The 17,854-nt window shown below is 48.9% G+C and overlaps 1 protein-coding gene across 6 annotated transcripts in view; it reads right to left on the minus strand.

The window, feature by feature from the left end:
* CACNA1I (calcium voltage-gated channel subunit alpha1 I) overlaps positions 1–12,439 on the minus strand; it is a 164,548-nt gene extending 152,109 nt beyond the window's left edge. For 3 of the 6 annotated variants that reach the window (XM_038154697.1, XM_038154694.1, XM_038154696.1), the window contains exon 1: positions 11,630–12,439. The gene's annotated coding sequence lies outside the window, so the exon portion shown is untranslated. Of the gene's footprint in view, positions 1–1,694; positions 2,172–11,629 lie in introns of those variants that run through there. The other 3 variants (XM_038154692.1, XM_038154693.1, XM_038154698.1) reach the window with 3 other exon arrangements.
* Between the last annotated feature and the right edge of the window lie 5,415 nt (positions 12,440–17,854).

Raw genomic sequence — 17,854 nt, forward strand, 5'->3', positions numbered from 1 at the left:
TTTGCTTTACTTGAGCACACAACTTTTGTGTTACCCATCAAACTGCTTTTATCTCACTTTTTTGCCTTTTTCTCCCTTTTACTCTTTTGATTCTCCTCCCATTCCAGCTGGAGGGTAGTGAGCAAGTAGCTGTGTGTGGCTTAGCTGCCATCCAGGGTTGAACCACAACACTCCTGCACACTACAGAGCACCAAACTTTTGCTAAAAAATATAATTTTGCTGCCTGGGTGCTGTGCATTCAATAGCAGAGCAGAAGTGGCTGGTCAAACTGAGGGGAATTAAATAAACTCCAAGGGTTGGCTTTGGAGGGGTGTTACACAGACACTCTCAGGAAAGAGAGCTTGGCCAGTGACTGCCCGTTTTCTTCCCTTCACCCTGTTGGCATGTTCAACCATCTGGAGTGCCCATGCTGCAAGTACAGATTTAAAAGCCACACAAGAGCCCTCAGACACACTGCAGTACGAAAAGGGATGATGAGCAGCAGGAAAGGACGTGTCTGTCCAGACCTTGTCTCCTCACACACTGGCCATAGGTTATCCTCCCTGACCCTTGTCTCAGTTCTCTTCGCTTAGGATCACAAAGCCCGTGAGCAGCTCTGTTCACACTGCTCTGCCTTAGCAATGCGCCCTTGACATTTCAGCCTGTGACCCTTTTGATGCTCACACTGCTGGATCTGTGATCTCCAATGCTCTCCACGCCACTCATCTGTCAGGCTTGCCAACCACTCCACCTTAGGTTGCAGTGCCCCATCATTCCCAGATGAGATCCTGAAACCTCTGCCTACCTATCCTGTTTTCTCAGCCTCCTACTTCCAACACACACTTTGATCCAAAGCTTTGCTTGTTCTTCGAGGCTTGGTATTTGTCAGAATAAAGAGCAGCAAGTGCAGGGGTTTAGAAAGCAGACACAGTGTCCCTGAGGGGACAGCAGAGAGACTCTTCGAATTCATTATCCCAAAGGCCTGCAGCTATTGGAAAGAACAGATACCATGTCTCCTGACTGGCTTTGGGATGCTGTTCATAATTTTTTAAGCCCTGTGAAAAAATTTACAGTGCATCCTTCTCACCATCTATCACTACTGTTTTCAAAAAAAACTTTCAGTAGATTTCTCACTCTGGGCACCCATGCAACTACTTGTACCACTTTTTCCATTCCCTATTCCCACCAGCTCCCCATTGCCTGCTCTGAGCTGGCTCCCTTGCAGTCTATTAACATGCGGTGGCTGAGCCCAACTTCCCTCCCATTACAGCGCAGAGGAGAAAGATTAGCAGAGACAGCCAGGAGGAATTACTTATTATGGTGCTCAGAGCATGCACACTGATGAGGGCATGACAGTTCCAAACTGCAGCATACAAAGCTTCATAATTACCAGTACAACTGAGAAAAGGAATAGGAGAAACAACCTCATCAGCATTTCCCTGCTTTCCCTTCAGCAAGCATCCAGGGCCTCTTCTCCATCTCACCACTGCTAGATGCAGCTGGGACTTAGGGATGCTGCTTGCCCATGTGAAACACACATGCACAAACTGGGTAGTGTGTTTATCACAGTTCACCACTCTAATTTGTGTAGGTCAGGCTGACTCATTAGGGCTCATATGGACACAGGGCCAGGTGGATCCCTTTGGAAGTCCTGAAGCTAAATGCAGTCCTTGAATGACAGCTGCCCCACTGGAGATGTGAGTAATACCCGTTACCTTCCTGAGATTAATTCCTGTTCTGCCTCCCAAGGCTGTGATCACGATGTATTTCCTACGTTAAGCAGGATTAATATTCTGTGTCAAAAGAGAGAGAGAGGAAAATCAAGCACTGGGGCACTTCCGAGCTCTTCTCACAGTCAGTCCTCCCATCTCAACTTCAAAGAAGAGTAGAGTGGTTTTTCTGCCAGAGGTAGGTCCAGGGTTGTCTCTGTTACCATTTCAGATATGGAGGTTGGAATCAGCTATTTTCCCTATTTTGGTCAGGCTGCAACTCATGCAATACAACTGTTTCCTCTGGGCTTGCAATCAGTAGCCTTCCCTTGCTGTAGCATTGCTCTGTAACTTGGTTGGAGTCAGCCTGCTACAGTATTTCAACCCAGGGGAGCCCTGTTTAAATCAAAATGAGGAATGAGTTTGGCAAATGCATTTATCTGCATACACAGAAAAAATGTGCATCAATGGAGAGGGTTCCTACCCAGATAAAAGGCAGTTATAGTAAGACTCAACAGAATTATAAATCTGTCTTATAAATTTGTCTTTGGGATGCCTCTAACCTCCCCTTTGTGCAAGTGCAGCTTACTGTGACAAGGGCAATAAGGATACAAGACAAGGGTTATGGGGTGGGCAGAAGCATGTTCTTCTCACTCGGCCTTTTGCTCAGGCAAGCCTAGCCCCAGCAGGTACAGCAGGCCAGACCCACCAGAAAAAATCAAATCCTCCCCACCCTGGACTTATCTGGCCAAATGTCCCCCAAATACAGGAAAACATTCCGCTGCAAAAGTCACATACCACTGGAGGAGTGATGCTACACCAGCTGCACTTCCCTCCCAGGGGAAGGGAAGTTATTTGTGGGCTGGCAGCTCCTCCTGCTTCTCTCCCTGTACAGCCTGTGCCAAACCCTTCTGTGGAGCCAGGTCTTAAGTCTGCAGTGTCCGTGCCCAAGGACCATTTAAAGCCACCACCGTCCTGAGCTGAGCACCCACTGGTGCTGCATCCGGCACGCACACCTGCCCTGGACATGTGTGCTGGCAGGGAGCACATTGCCTTGGCAAGCACAAGAGAAGCTGACAGCCTCTGGCTCAACCCTTCCCCAGAAGCACCTGGTCCTGCCAGACTACTGAGGAGGAAGGGAGAAGGATGCTCTAAAACAGCAAGAGAAGTTGTGGACTTAATGAGAAGTGAAAATTGGTTAGGAATAAAAGGAGAAAATATCACAATGCAGGAGAAGTGCGACAGATTAGGGGTGTCTGTCTAAAAAGGCCAATGTCACCTCCTGGCATGCATTGCAGAAGTCTCTGCTCAGACACACTCCCCCTTTAGGGCTTCAGCTGGCATCCCCTGTCTGTCAGTGCCATGACCTGCCATGAGCGAGCCAGCCCAAGGTGTTCTGCAGGCACCACACTCCAGCCAAAGCAGCCTCCCAGCTCCTCACTGCCCCCTTGCCAGAGGGGCCGACAGGGGCCATGGGTGAGGGAGGCCTGATAGCACCTTTACAAGGTTCATGGAGCCCTTTCTGAACTATTGCAGCTGGACAGTGAAAGGGCCTTCTGCAGCCAGCCAGGAGAGGGAAATACCAGAGAGGTCCCCAGAGCACTGTCCCAGTGCTGGAGCTGATCCACCCAGAGTCCAGTGGGATACAACTCCACTCTCACGTGGGACCATCCTCAGAGTTCATCTTCCCCACCATTATCCCTAACCCTGTATCCCTTGCCAGCCCACACTGCCTCAGAGTTTTTCCTTCCTGCCTGTGCACTGCTCACACAGACAACACTGGGGTCCACATAAAAAAATGAAAGTGCAGACTGTATTTCCTTTAAATGTAAACACAGCACCTCCCATTCTGAGGGCACACAAGTCCTTTCCAAACCATCCATCACCATCAGTCACCCGTTACTCAGAAGCAGCAGGAAGCACAGGAGCCACTCTGTCCTGCTATCACCCTTGCAGAAAAGGGACAAAAATGACAACCTCCAGCCGATGTTGCAGAGGAGATCAAGATGGTCCCATCAGCTGGAGCAGCACCTGAGGCACACATATTTATTTATCATCTCCAAACATCCATCCAAAAGTTGACAAGCGTCTAGGGGCACGGCTTTTGCAGCCAGCTTTGCACAGGCCCAGACTTATTTCAGGAGGTCCCTGTGTGGCATATTTTGGAATGTGTGTGGCTGACCCCGTTCAGGAGCTTCGTGAGCCTCCCGGGGTGCTCTGCTGAGCATGGTGGTGAGCCTGCCTTTGTTTGTTGCTATAACTGGCAAGTGTTACCTTTGATGCTTGCGTCTGGCTGCAGGGATGTGTTAGTCATACAGGTTTCGCGTTTGGAGCGTTTATCGTGGTACAGTACAATTAGTGGTGCCCAGCTCCCCCTGTGTCTGTGTTCAGCTGGCACTGGCGTGTTTCTCTGCCTGGTCATGTGAGACAGCACCTGTTCTCATCTGCCTGTGTGTGTGGGGGGGGTTGTACAAGTGCCAGTAAGGAGCAGGGTCACTTTTCTTAGCACTGAATTTGAAACAGGGGCTTTTACATCTCCATCATCTCAGCACCTCCAAATACAATGGGACGTGGTGGAAAGCCAGCACGGAGTGTTCCAAATGGTGCCCGAACCCATTGCTTGCAGATGCTGGTGCTCCCACACACCCCTGAAGCACAACATCCATGGCCCGCACCAGAGCCAAGGTCTCCCAGCTTCCCTGCCCTGGTCAAATGCCCATGACCTGTTGCCTTTGCAGCTGCACGCTGATTGATTGCTGTGCCTTCTTTCCACACGTGCTATTATCCTCTGCTAGATTTGCTTGAGCACTTGACAGCCTCGCCCTTTTCACCCTGGTCATTTTACACCCCGATTCCTGACAGAGAGCAGAAGAAATTCCTGCATCCCATTGAGCAGGGGAAGGAGCAGTCCAGCAAGCACAGGACAAAATAAGCAAACTATCTGTCCTGAAGTCTCAACAACGCTCTGCCTTCAACCTGTACTGCAGGCAGCATTCTGCAGCTGTAGGAAGAGCAAGCCCTGATCTCCTGGCCACTCCCATCCTCATCATCACAGTCAATGTCCAATGCATCGCTTCCCTGATGTGTGGCTGGGTCAGCCCAATCCTGTCCATACCTCTGGTCCCTGCCCCTGGCACAGCCAAGTGGGGATCTGCTTGCATTGCTAAGAAGCCTTTGGCCAAGCCAAAGGAGATATTATGGAGACTAGTAAAAATTTTGCTGGAGAGACAGAGGAAAAAGTAAACAACTTTTAGAAGAAAAGGCATAGGAGTAATATGGTCACTTTGGGTGTAGGCAATACACTGGAGAAAGAAGTTTCCCATTGGAAAATCATTACCTGACCTTAACTATGTGGAGTGTTTGAGACCCAGAGATGAGTGCTGCTGAGGACCCCAACCTTTATCCCACTGCTTCCCAGAGGATATGCACACTTGTTTTCAACAAAGCATTTTCATTTTTGGTGTTCCAAGCGAACAGACTCTAAAAACCTCCTTCTGGGGATGACTCCATACTGCAACAGATCCATCTATGTGGAGACTGCCCCAGAGTCAGTTTTCCCTTTCAAACTTGCCCCGCTGCCCCCGTGCGCTGCTTTGGCCAGCACAGCTCCCAGCGATGCCTCCCCCTCGTGCACACGGACACCTTTCACGTGGGAGAATTCCTGTCATGTCCTCTCACTTAAAACCACCACTTAGCCAAGACGCACATCTTTAGCGCTTAATCCTCGCTCGCAAATTAATCTGCTTAGTCCCGTGGATGTCGCAGCAGCCGCCTGTCGCCCAGCAGCTCTGTGCCGGGACCGATGCGCCGAGTGCCGCCTGCCCGCAGCGCTGGCGCTCGGGCCAGTGTGGCTCTTGCTGGCCGTGTCACGCTGCGAGTCCATGTCTGATGATACCGTCATATCTCGGTCTTGTGGCCCGAGCCGTCCCTTTCTTGCCCCTCACCAGGTTGTCAGATTTTTGATTGCCTCCAGGTGCATCAGCTTGCATTTTTCCTAAGGTTAATCTCAGTAAGTTATTTTCCACCCATCTTCCCGACCTTACTTGTTCCCTTTGTGTTATTTTCCTGCATCTCCACTGGCAGGCAAAGACCTGGTTTTTCATCAGCCAGGGAAGTCATTAATGTGCTGTTTACACTCTCCTTCAGGTCAGCAATGAGCATGGCAATTGAGACGGTCAGATGAGGATGATGAAGAGGAAGATAGTGGTGACATAGGCTACCAGCAATGATGGCTTTGAGGCCATCCTCACACTCTTAGCCCTTCAGGACCCAGATCCTGAAGTGCTAGCTGGAAAGAAAATGTGCAAATACCTCAGCTGTGCCTCCAAGAGAAGCCCATGCCAGGAGAACAGAGCTGCAGCTCCTGCCCACCACAAGGACAGGTGCGCCGTGCTGCAGCTGCCAGCATTGCACCTCTACAAGTGGATGGAAAAGGGCATCCTGGGGCTGCTCCCACAGAGGCTAAGCCAACAGTACGAAGCTCTGCTGTTTCACAGCATTCTTCCTGTAGCAACCTCTCTGCCCTCTTTGTCTCAATCCCAGTGGCCAGCCCAACCCAGTGAGCGGGAGTAGGAAAACAGCAGCATACAAGGAGTGGTGAGACCCCAGGAGACTCCCTGGTCCCTGTCACAGCACAGAACTGAATGCAACTTCCCATTTCTGCACAAGCATCCTCACCACCTCCAGACTTTTTCCCAACTCACTGTCACCACTCACATCTGGAGAGGAGATTCCCTGGGGTGAAAATAGAAATGGGGAGGTGGAGACAGTAAGCAGCACATCTAAAGAGAACATGATATGAAGAGCTTTGGGGAGCATCAAGGGTTACATCTACAACCTCTCTCGTCCCTAAAAATTACTGCTCCCCCTCAACCCCTCCAAAGGAGATAATCTGCATAAACACAGCTATGTATTTGGAGCAAACTAACTCTTGGCAAAAACAAAAACAGGAAGAGAGCTAAAGCTATGTGGAGTGTGATGATGCCCCAGGCTCTGCCTCCAGAAAGGAGAGAGGATATGGGAAAGAAATGTAGCTCTGAAGATGGGAACCTTCTAGAAGCAGAGAAGACACAATGTTGCTAACTCTTCTACAAAGGCCTACAAACTGTTCAATCTCAGGTCAATAGACGGACCAGGACCTTGTGATGGTTCCCCTGCATCCTGCACAACTTGATTACTGGCACTGCTGCTCATTTACATAAGTTTTTAAGTCCCCTTCTCTCCCTGCTGTCACCAGGGAAAAAAAAAAAAAAAAAAAAAGCAAGGCTAGGACAGTTGCTTGAATAGCAATCACTGAAAAGCAGCAAAGACACCAGTGCAAGCATATCTGACCACAGACCTGAAATGGACCTCTATATCCAAGCCAAACCCCTGCAGCCTTGCCAGAAAACCCAGTCTGAAAGAGTCCATAATGAGTTACTCTGCCCCCTACCCCCACCCATCCCCTCTGCCAGACTCAGAGTGGGTTTAAAGGCAAAATAATGGGGGAAAAATGCCCAAGGAAGACAAGCAATTGAGGGCATCAACACTGCCAGAAGTCCCCACTCAGAGGTGAGATGCAAGATAGTGCTAGGCACACTGCACACTTGTATACACATGCACACACTTGCAAACACACACATGCAGCAGCAGAAACAGGATCCCAACCACCCCTGGCAGTCTGACCTGCAGGAAAATCCATTCTTAAACTCTGTCCTGGAAAGCAACTTAATTGAGCCTGTCAGACAGACACACTAAGGCAACACCTGAGCAAGGTTTAACACCACTAACCCCACCTGTGCCCTCTATACAGCAGTGTTTTTTAGCCACGGCCAAACTCTGACACCTCAGAGAAAGGAAATATAAACCTTCTCCACCCTCTGTCCCCCATCCTAATGATCACACCAGATGAGCACTTTCAGCAGCCACATCACAGCAGCAAAATCCTTGGCATTTATCACTTCACCAGCTACCAACAGCACAGGTCAGCACCCTGTTCAACCCCACGGCCATAGCCCCAAATCCAGTAGTTTCAGAAGGATTTGCCCTTTGCTTGCCCTCCAGAGATGCCCCCATGGAGCTTTACATCAAGGCACAATGGAGCAGGACGTGGTGCCCATGCTGCAGAGACCAGCAGTACCCTTGGTACTGGTTGTTTTTTTTTTTCATACACACACACATTTGATAAGCGAGTAACAACCTTTGCTTTTGAAGGCACCCTTCCAATCCTGCCTTGATCACACAGAGATAGGGCTTCTACACTGCATTCTGCAGGTGCTGGGAAGCACAGGCTACTGCAGGATTCCACACCAGGAGCCCACAGGCTGCAAGGACTGGTATGAATCTGCAAAGCCCCTGGTGACTGAGGCTGGCGTGGCCCAAAAGCCACCTCCCCCCTGTGCCACCACATCGGCACACACCTCCAGTTCAAGGCAAGAGAGAAAGCATTTTCTGACATCTCCTCATTGCAATTAGTCCCTGATCCACTGGGCTGATTGCTCTTCAGGGCACACTGCGGCGCTTCAAACACCAAGGCCTGACAAGTACCGGCAGAGAGAGTTTATTACAAAGTTACTGGGTTGATTTATGCAATTTGAGTTATGATTAGAGGGCTTAAATAAATTTTGTATCAGTATAAGACATTTTTCAAACCACTATGTGATTTCTAGGAGTTTAATATATGCACTTCAGACACAGATGAATAAACCAAGTAAGCTGCCTATATTAGGTCATTATAAACAGCAATGTACCTCTGCATAACTGACAAGAAAATTCTACTTTCCAAGAGCAGTTTGAGGTTTTACAGATCTTGAACACCCTTCAAATCAGCTGTACATTATCCCATCTAATAATTTCTTTTTAAATATAACTAAGAAAGGGTACTACATGATTTTGCAGTTCCATTTGCACTACTTGGTTTCTGAACCCATCCACGGACTCAGAGGTTCTAGTAAGGCTCTGGGAGACTGCAGAAATTCACCTGCTTGCTTGAGTGTGCAGGACTGGGACTTCAATTTAATAAAAGATTAAATTTATTTTAAATCAGTGCCCCATTCTTTTAAAGATTCCTAACACTGTGTGTGCTTTTCATGAGTTTCCAGCTGTAGACACTTGTTCTCTTTGAGAAAAATGAATAAAAATTAGTTTCAACTTTTTTTTTTCACTAGGAAAAAAAGGCTGACCAAGCATGTGGCTTCTTTGCAGCACAGCCTGGAACTGCAGGCTTTTCCCAAAATCAGAGGTGGCCAGGGCTCAGCATAAGCCACCCTGGTGTGGGACGTCCTCCTGGCGTGGGACTTGCTGTCATGGGACAGGGCAGGGCTCTAAGATTAAATGGGGCTGTAGGCTGGCACCATGTCACACTGGGCGTAGACACACGGGTTCTCCAAAAGCGGATCAAGCAGTAGAGATGCAGCCAGGTGGGAAGTGGGTTGGTGGAAGGAAGCAAGCAAGCAAGCCCAGGACCAGAGGAGATGCCTGAACTGCAGCCTGGGGCACAGGTGCATTATTGGCACCTTGAGGATGCTCAGGACCGGACCATCAAGGAAGGTGCTGCTCTTGGTGGGGACAAGAGTGAGGACACAGGAAAGCTCACCCACCATTGTAGGTGCACTGTGATAGACCCCAGGAAGCCCAGCTGATCTCCTCATGCCCCAGTCAAGGCCACTGTGCCCACCCAGAAACACCCACAGACAAGCACTGAGCTCCTTGTGAGACAGCATCCCCCTCACATAATGCTTCCCTTCACCCCCTTGATGGCTGTGGATGGCCTGGCCCTGCATCAGCCAGATTCACAGCCTGAAAACACTCCCAAGGCAGCAACAAGGGGAGATTTTGAAAGATAAAACATGAAACAGGTTGGCATAACCCCCTTTATAATAGGCACTGTCAGATTGATCCAGGCTTCACAAGGCAAACCCCTTAGATGAGGCAGATCAAAGCTTCTTCTTTGTCCCCCTGACTCTCCTCTGAGATATTCACTACCAGATCTCCTGGCAAGGCATGTGTGCATCTTCTGGTGCATCGAGGTGGCCACTGTTAAGACACAGCTTTCCAGAGAGATCTGCAGGGAAGCTGCTTTTCCCCACCTTCCTGCTGCAGTCAGGGCCAAGGCTTTCCCAAACAGGTACTGCACCCTTGCCCAGCCAGCCTGGTGCAAGCACCCTGGAAGTGGGCAGGCAACACAGTGCCGTGCCCAGACTCCATCCCTGCCTGCCTGGGAAAGGATCGTGGCACCAGACCTTCACTGACAGGCATGCACTGCAGCCCTCCTGAGGAAGCTCACATCCAGTGGCCATGCCATGAAACTATTCTGTTATTTAATGGAGAGAGGAATAACTGCTCTCAGTCCCTTTGCAGGCAGCGGGCAGCTCCCTCCTGCCTGAGGCTGTGTGCCTGCCCAGACCTCAGGGATGGGGCAGTGCTGGCTGGGGGAGAGCTGCTCAGAAGGTGTCCTTAAAATATAAAGGGGAAGGGGGGCAAAAATGGGGCTCTGGGATTCCTTTTGAAGCGCTCTCAATTAAAAGTTTCTTTGTAGGAAGGCTGTTGAGAAAAGAATGTGCTTGAGGATTGCTTTCCAATGATAGAAAAGCTTGCGTGACAGAGTTAAAACACTAAGGGGTAAGTGAGATGGAGGGTCAGCAGATCCCTTCCTTCTTTGAGATAATAAGTCCTCAGTCACCAGCCCAAATCTAAGATCAGGAGCTCTGCAATAGCACACAGAAACAACTGACAATTTACATAGCAGTCTTCCAAGCGACGGGGACACAGAAGCAGCAGCAACCCCCAGATCAATGAGATAAACACCTTCTATTAGCAGAGAGAAAATGCACAACAAGTTCTGCTTTAAATATTTACCATTTTCCTCTGCAATAATTTGCAGGGAAAAAAAAATATATATATATTTGGGGTTTTTTTTTCTTTCTGGCCTTTTATTTTTTTTAAAGCCACCGGTACTTTTCACACAACTGCTGTTACCAAGAAGCAAAAGGTAACCATCAAGAGGGTTACAAAAACCAGTACTGGTAGAAAATATGCCTGATAATTGCCAGTCAACAAGGTCTAACATTATTTCTGTTTTTCTTTTCTAATTTTTCTGTTTCCACCCCACTCCACCCCCTGACTCCAGCCAACAGCTTCCAGTGATGTACAGAAGATGATGCATTTTGCTGAATTAAAGTACATCCTATTCCATGTCCCTTTTCAGGATGTTGCACATGCAATTGAAATGCAATAATAACCATAAACAAAACAAGAAAAGACAATTTAGGAAACCTGAATCCAAGACCGAACTCTTGCTTTGAAAAAAAAAAAAAAACAAAACAAAAAACCACAATACCCCAAACCCAAGAAGACCCTAAACAGTGAGAAGGTTTTAGGAAAAGTTACATATTTACAAGTCTCAGGCAGTTACCTCTCCAGGGAGGAGATTTTGTAACCCTCCCTCTTTCCCACCATCCTTCCCCATCATAACAGGACAAACTAACCAGGGCTAAAGTTGAAATTCCTGGAATTGTTCACACTCCTTGCATCATTTACAGTCATGTATAAAGAGCTGCTGATTATCTGTGAGATACACATTCCCTGCTGCAATTGCCCATGAACATGAACTACTGGAGACACAATTGTTCCCTTTCCGCCACCACCACTGCCCAAAACACACACCAAAATCAATGATTGCTACTTGTTGGGTAAACAGAGGCAGTTCTACATACATGGGCACTGCACTCGGACATACACGTACCACCGGACATGCACACAGAAACAACTTTCCTCTCTGGAAAGACAGAATTATTCCCATTACAGACATGTCTACCCTCAGCTTTTACTTCTGCCAGAGAGGAAACAGGTATGAAACAGAACAGGAATGATGCAGGTACATGGGTGGGCACAAGTTTTCTATTAAAAGGACAGCAAAACATGACAGACACAAGGTTAGCCAGGTGTGCATGCGTCTCACCTACCTTTGCATGGAAAAGAAATTTCCGAGGGAGAAGTCTCCAAGTCAGAGAAGCAAAACAAAATAATAATGAAGATGCTTTGAAAAAATTCCCCCACCAAGATAAAAAAAAGGCCCCCCCACCTCCCCCCCTTGCACACAGGCACACTCACACGCAGACACACACACCTCGGTGCCCGGGGTGGAGAGAATAGGAGAAAAAAAGATCAGGATCAGCTGAGTGATGGGGAGCAAAGAACCTGCCGGCGACAAGCGGGGAGTTGTGTTAGATCCGTGCCTGCAAGGACTGAGCGTGTGCAGGAAGGAGATGGTTTAAAAGGAGAATACATGGTAAGAAATTGTGGCTGCTCAGGCTGGAGTCTGAAGCTCGAGAGTCAGAGCAAACAAAAAGAGGTTAAAAAAAAGAACCTCTTCCTTCACAGGAGGGCTTGGGGGGGTTTTGCCTCTGTGTGTTTTTCCAGGCGAGTGGTGTTAAGAAGTGACAGAAGCTTCCTTCCAAAAAGACCAGAGAGAGGGTCAAAATCATTGCAGGACGCTGAGAAATGATGGAGGTGTGGGTAGGGGCAAGGTAAGCTATTCCATGGTGGGAAAGTGAGGAGGAAGGGCTGGTGTGTGGTTTCTGTCTGTCTCGCTCTCTCTCTGTCTCATGGTATGTTCACCAACGGCTTATGGAGCGAACTGCACAGAGAGAGAGAATAACTGTACAGGCAGAGAGAGAGTGAAACACCGTCCTTACAGTGACACCAAATGTCTTTAGGGGAACCTACAATTAGAGGCACAGAATGCAGGAATTCTTACAACACAGGAGGAAAAGCAGAAATCTCCTTGTGCACCAACACACATCTGCATCCACAGTGGGGTCTCAGGACAGCTGGTTTGCCCCTTCCTTCAGCCCACTCAGCCTTCCTTTTGGGGGGGACGCTGCCTTCAGCAGTGCTTCATGCTTGCCTTTCCTTGAACTTTTAAGCATGTGTCCCTCCACAGATCACAGGTCAAGCAGGTTACAGAATTATCACTTAGGAAGAGTTAAAAAAACAAACAACCCTCCCCCAAAAGTCCTTCCCTCAAAACCAAGCCCTCCTCTCTGCCCCATCCTACTCCCAGATCTGTTACTGGAACTCAGGGGGTGGGAACAACTCTCTGCAAATTAGTTTCCCTTGGCGCTTTGTGAAGCAAGGGGGAAATGAAGGGGATGGATAACATGCAGGAATCCCACCTTCCAGTGGCCAGAACAGAGTACGGCCTCCCTGAGCCTCATCCAATGGAGGGCCAGCACAGCCATCTGCCCTCACTGGTCCCATTCTGTGGCTGGGCTGCCCTACCCCAGGTGAGCACACGCCCCTCATTCTTGAAGTACCAACCTTCAGTTTTCCTAGTGGAGATCCCAAGTCCACTCTGGAAAAGAGACACTACTGGAAGCCACCACACTCCTCAAGGCTTTTCATGAGTTTTTCCTGTTCAGGCCTATAAAATTCCACATATCACAAGACATGGAGACATTCTTGCTTCTACCATGGGCGTATATTGTAAATGAGAAGCTAAAAAGTATGCCCAACTGCCCGCTAGGGTATTGCCACAACAGTGCAGCCCAGAAATTCCTCTGCTTCCTTGAAGTGTTCCACAAAGCCTCTCCAAACCTTCCTCACCAAGACAATGTCCACTCCAGACGTCACAGACTTTGCAGTGCATGGCTAGAATAGCTGGGTCAAGGTAATTAATACATCTAAACTACAAATGGCCGGGAAACCAAGCACTTTCATTATACTGAGAAACAGACCCTTGGATGTTAGCTCTCCACAGGAAGGCAATGGAGCAAGCCCACCTTCTGGTAAAGTCAGGACCACTCTGGTTTTACCTTAAGGTAACTCACACATGTTCACCACCTACAGTGAAAAACATCCTATAAATCTCCTCTCCCCTGCAATTTATCTCCATGTGGCTTGGGTTTGCTGTGCCAGGGATTTGAGGCAGAAGTCAGGGAGCCTCTAGCCACTTACATCACATAAGCCAGGCTCCTTGGAGCTTCAGCAACATGGTTGGCCCCATCACTGTCTCTCACAAGACCCTTAAAAGACTTTGGAACAAAGACAATAGCTGTCCGCTTTTATCGCAACACTTTTGTGTTTTTTAAAGTGTCTAATCTTGTTACCTCTCCTGAAAGGTAAACTCATCCCTTAGAGGATCCTCAGGCTGCTCCAGAAGTGCTAAAAAAAAAAAAAAAGGAGAGCGGTCTTATAAACATCAGGAATGTTGTGAGCATCAAATGTTACCCGATTAACAGCTTCCGTGAAAAGCAGCTCTTCCCTGGACGAGTCCAGCCTGTCTTTTTTCATAGCTTCTGACCTGGGCTGCAGTTTTGTGGTGTACCCATGCATCTTCCACAAGCTGGAAAGAGATTTTACTCCAGGATAATAATTTTCTGTGGTGGTCAGACTTCTCCCTGCCTAGGGTCAGAGGCTGTTTGTATGGGAGCTGTGCAAGACACTATCTCTGATCACCTTTGGCCCCAAAGATGGTTGTGCTTACCCTGAGTTCATTGTCCTGCATGAACTGGAAGGCTCCCACCAGGAGGAGGGAGCCTGTACACAGCAGGAAACCCTTGAAAGTGAAGGATTTTGGGACATACCAACCTCAGCTTCTCAGTGTGATGGGGATGTGGTGCTGGGCACAACCACAGACCCACAGTAGAGTTTGGGGTGATACCAGAACTGTGTAAGTGTCCCAGAAGCTGGCTGAGGCAGATGCCCAAACAGAACTCTAGGCAATCTCTCTAACTAATCAGGTGTCAGGCTACTCCTTCCTCAACCAATTCTGGGCAGTCCCCTAAGAGGTTTCCTCCTCCCTGAGGGCCCGACTCACACCACACAGCGAACATGCAGCGATCACAGGCACTCACATTCCACATACACACACCTACCTACATATGCCTTCCCCGTTCCTGCAAACAGAGGAGGGGCTGGCTGACCTTTTAGTCCCCTCTGCTAGCAGGTCCACTCTGTGCTGCCAAGGTTAATCTCCTTGGCTTCTTCCTCACCAGCCGCAAGACTCTCACCACTCCCTCTCCTCATAAAAATCATCAATTATTCCTTCCCAAGAAATAGAAGGGCTTCAATTCTGCCCCAGAAATGATGAATCTGAGCATTATATGATTTCAGATGCCTGTAATTCACCAACAAGCCCCTTCAGGGGAAACAGGGAAAAATGCAATTGAATTTATTCATGCATGAATATCAAATGAGAAAAAGAGAATGAGGAGGGCAGGAGAGAGAGGGAGAGAGTGAGGCAGGGTGGAGAAACAGGGTGATAAGGAGAGGCAAAAGAAACAAAATGTTAAAGGGAGATAAAGAGTACATGCAGAGGGGCACAGCAGGACAGAAGCACATAAACACATGCTCAGGACAATCTGTGGGTCACCTCTCACAACTTCATCCTAGGATCATATCTGTTTGCCTTCCAGCACATTCACAGCCCAGGGATGAAGAGACATTTGAAGTCTCACTCGGACAAACCCTACAAACTGATAAAAACATGCTACAAACCTGGAAGGAAGGGAGAGGGAAAGAGGCTGGGTGGGGAAATGGAGTTGCGCCAGTCAACACGTCACAGATTTGGAGCTGGTGAAAAGAGCAAGCCTAGGGCAGCTCATGCTCCAGAGCAGAGCCCCCTCATCCCCCCAGCCCTCCCCATCCATGCATTCTGGGGGGATGTCCACGGGCTTCCTGGTACATACACCACAGGCATCCCTCCAGAGCAGCCATTCCAAGCCTTGGACTGGGAAGCTGTTGCCCTCCCTGGCCAAGGCCTGCCTCTCCACCATCCACAAGGGAAGGGACTGAAGATGGTCTCTTTGTCCTGCAGCTGACAGGGCTCCTTCTTCCACCCCCAGTGCACTTTCAGGGAGTTTTGTCATCTGCCCTGAGCAATACAGATGGGCTCGCTTGGAAGTGACCTGGGGTAGATCACACCAGCTATAAGCATGGCACAAGCTGGTCCTACCGTTGCATCCAGAGCATTTCCAAGAGTTCCCCTCTGTTCTTTCTGCCATTTTTGAGAGCAACAGAAAAGTCCACATTGTTCCTGTCACTACCCGAGCCAGCAGCACTGTCTGGTGAGTTAGTAAGGAAAGAACGTGATTCACTGTAGCTGCTTAAGAAGATGGACCGGGGGAGAGGGAACAAGCAGGAAAGGGGGAGCCATATCAAAGCAGAGACTGCAGAGATAGCTCAGTGAGGTGCAGCCCTCCCCTCTGCAGGTTTGCTGGTGGCTGTGGGCTGAGCCCACCAGGCAGCAACCTACACTGGATTTAAAGGCATCTTCTAGCCAAGTCTCACAGGCATCATCTTGCCTCCTGCCAAGCTGAGCCAGCCCCAGCCCTTCTTTGACAGCCCTGACCACAGATCCTGCTCCCCTGCAGGGCACATGGGAGCCAAACACAGGGAATCCTGTTGCTGTGGCCACAGGAATGGCTGCACATCCTATTCCATCCTCCAGCTCATCTGCACAGTGCACAGAACCCCTTGGAGCTGGGTCCACTGTGTGCCCAAATTAGCCATGGCTGCATGTTGTCTAAGCTTATCCCTGGGCATGCAGCAAGGAAGAGGAGCAGTCAGACAGAAAGCAATATTTATCACAGTGCTCCCAGGTAGGGCATCAGGTCCTGCATCTGTTGCTGTTGTGGGTTTATGTTTGCTGCTTCCAGGAGACAGAGTCCAGCTTTTCCCACATCCTTCAAAATAGAAAGAGAAAAATAAAATGAGAGAGAGAGTGTAAGCTCTGACGTGAACCTAACTTTAGATCCAAGGGCTGATGACTCACTCCACTGGGGGAGAAGTGGCTGAGCTGGCTGTAGGTTTCTGTTTATATACCACACTGAGCTAAATATGTAGACTGAGAAGTTCTTCTGTTCTGGCCCAACAACTTCAATCTGCATTTTATCCATCTTAATCTTAATGTTCCCTTCCCTATTAAATCTCTCTCTCTTTTCCCCCAGCATTGCCTTCCTAATCCCCTTTATGCTTGCTTTATTGTAGAAAATTGAAGAAACACATGCCCTCACCTTCCACTCCGGTGTTTATGGTTAGACTGACAGGGGATTTCTGGGAAATGATTCAGTGTTTTGACTCTTAAGCACAGCTCCTCGAACAGAACTGCCAATGCATTCCAGACCTGGCCCAGCACTCCCAGCCACAGCGCAGGCAGTCGTACCCTGTGATGCCTCCTGATCTGCTGGTCCTGATAGCTACACAGCTCACAGGATCAGCACCAGTTCCCTCCCAGGCATCCCTTGTCCCATTGCTCCAGCATGGAGCTCCACTCCTGACCCCACCCACGTGTCCCAGGGCTGGCAGGGTGCTGTCTTCTCCAGCCCACCACCCTGTGCCATCATGTCACTTTGCCATCATTCCTCAGGCCCTAGCTGTCCCACTAGCAGGTGCTCCATGAGGAAAGGCTGACAGCCACTGCCAGCTGTTGTCCTCTTCTGAGACCAGAAAACAGATTTTGTCATCAGCAAAGGGTAGCCCTGTGAGAGCTCCACAAATATTTTCACTTGCCAGAGCATGGCTGGCACTCCCAGCACCATCCCTCACACCTGCACTCGTACCTTGCACACTTATGGCACAATGGCACCCTGGGCACTCTCCCATTTGCCAATCATCATGTTTCAGACATGGGCTGCAAACTGTCCATAAGCTGCACAGGAGGTCACTGTGGATCTGTAACATCCTAAAGTTGGAATATCCTCATCCCTCTTCATCTGAAACAGCAAAGAAGGGGATGTTAAAAAAAAAGAGTTCAGAAAGAGGCAAGAGGGAAATTATGAATTAATCCCTCCAGCAGAGAAGAAAAACAAAGAGTGTGCAAGAGAAAAAAGAATCTCCACCCCAAAGGGCAGCTCTGAACTATGGGGGCAGACAAGTTTCGAGATAAGAAACAAAGACCATTTACAAAAAGGTGGTTTTATGAAAAGCAACAGTAGAGAAGAAAAGCATAATGAGAGAGTGGGTATTTGACAGAGAGGTCTCCAAGGGATGAAATTCAATTTAACACAACAGCTCAATCCAGGAAAGGAAGATCACCTTTGCAGTTGAGGCAGATGCTGGGAAGAGGAGCATTGTGTTCAAAAGCCCTCTATGAATCTTCTCTAGATGTAAGTCTGTGGGACCCAATGGTGAAACCTGGATCTGAGGTTCCCCAAGGCATCCTTTGGGTTTGGACCTAGACTCTGGTA

This window comes from Motacilla alba, chromosome 1A (assembly GCF_015832195.1).
Source record: "Motacilla alba alba isolate MOTALB_02 chromosome 1A, Motacilla_alba_V1.0_pri, whole genome shotgun sequence".
Classification (NCBI taxonomy): domain Eukaryota; kingdom Metazoa; phylum Chordata; class Aves; order Passeriformes; family Motacillidae; genus Motacilla; species Motacilla alba.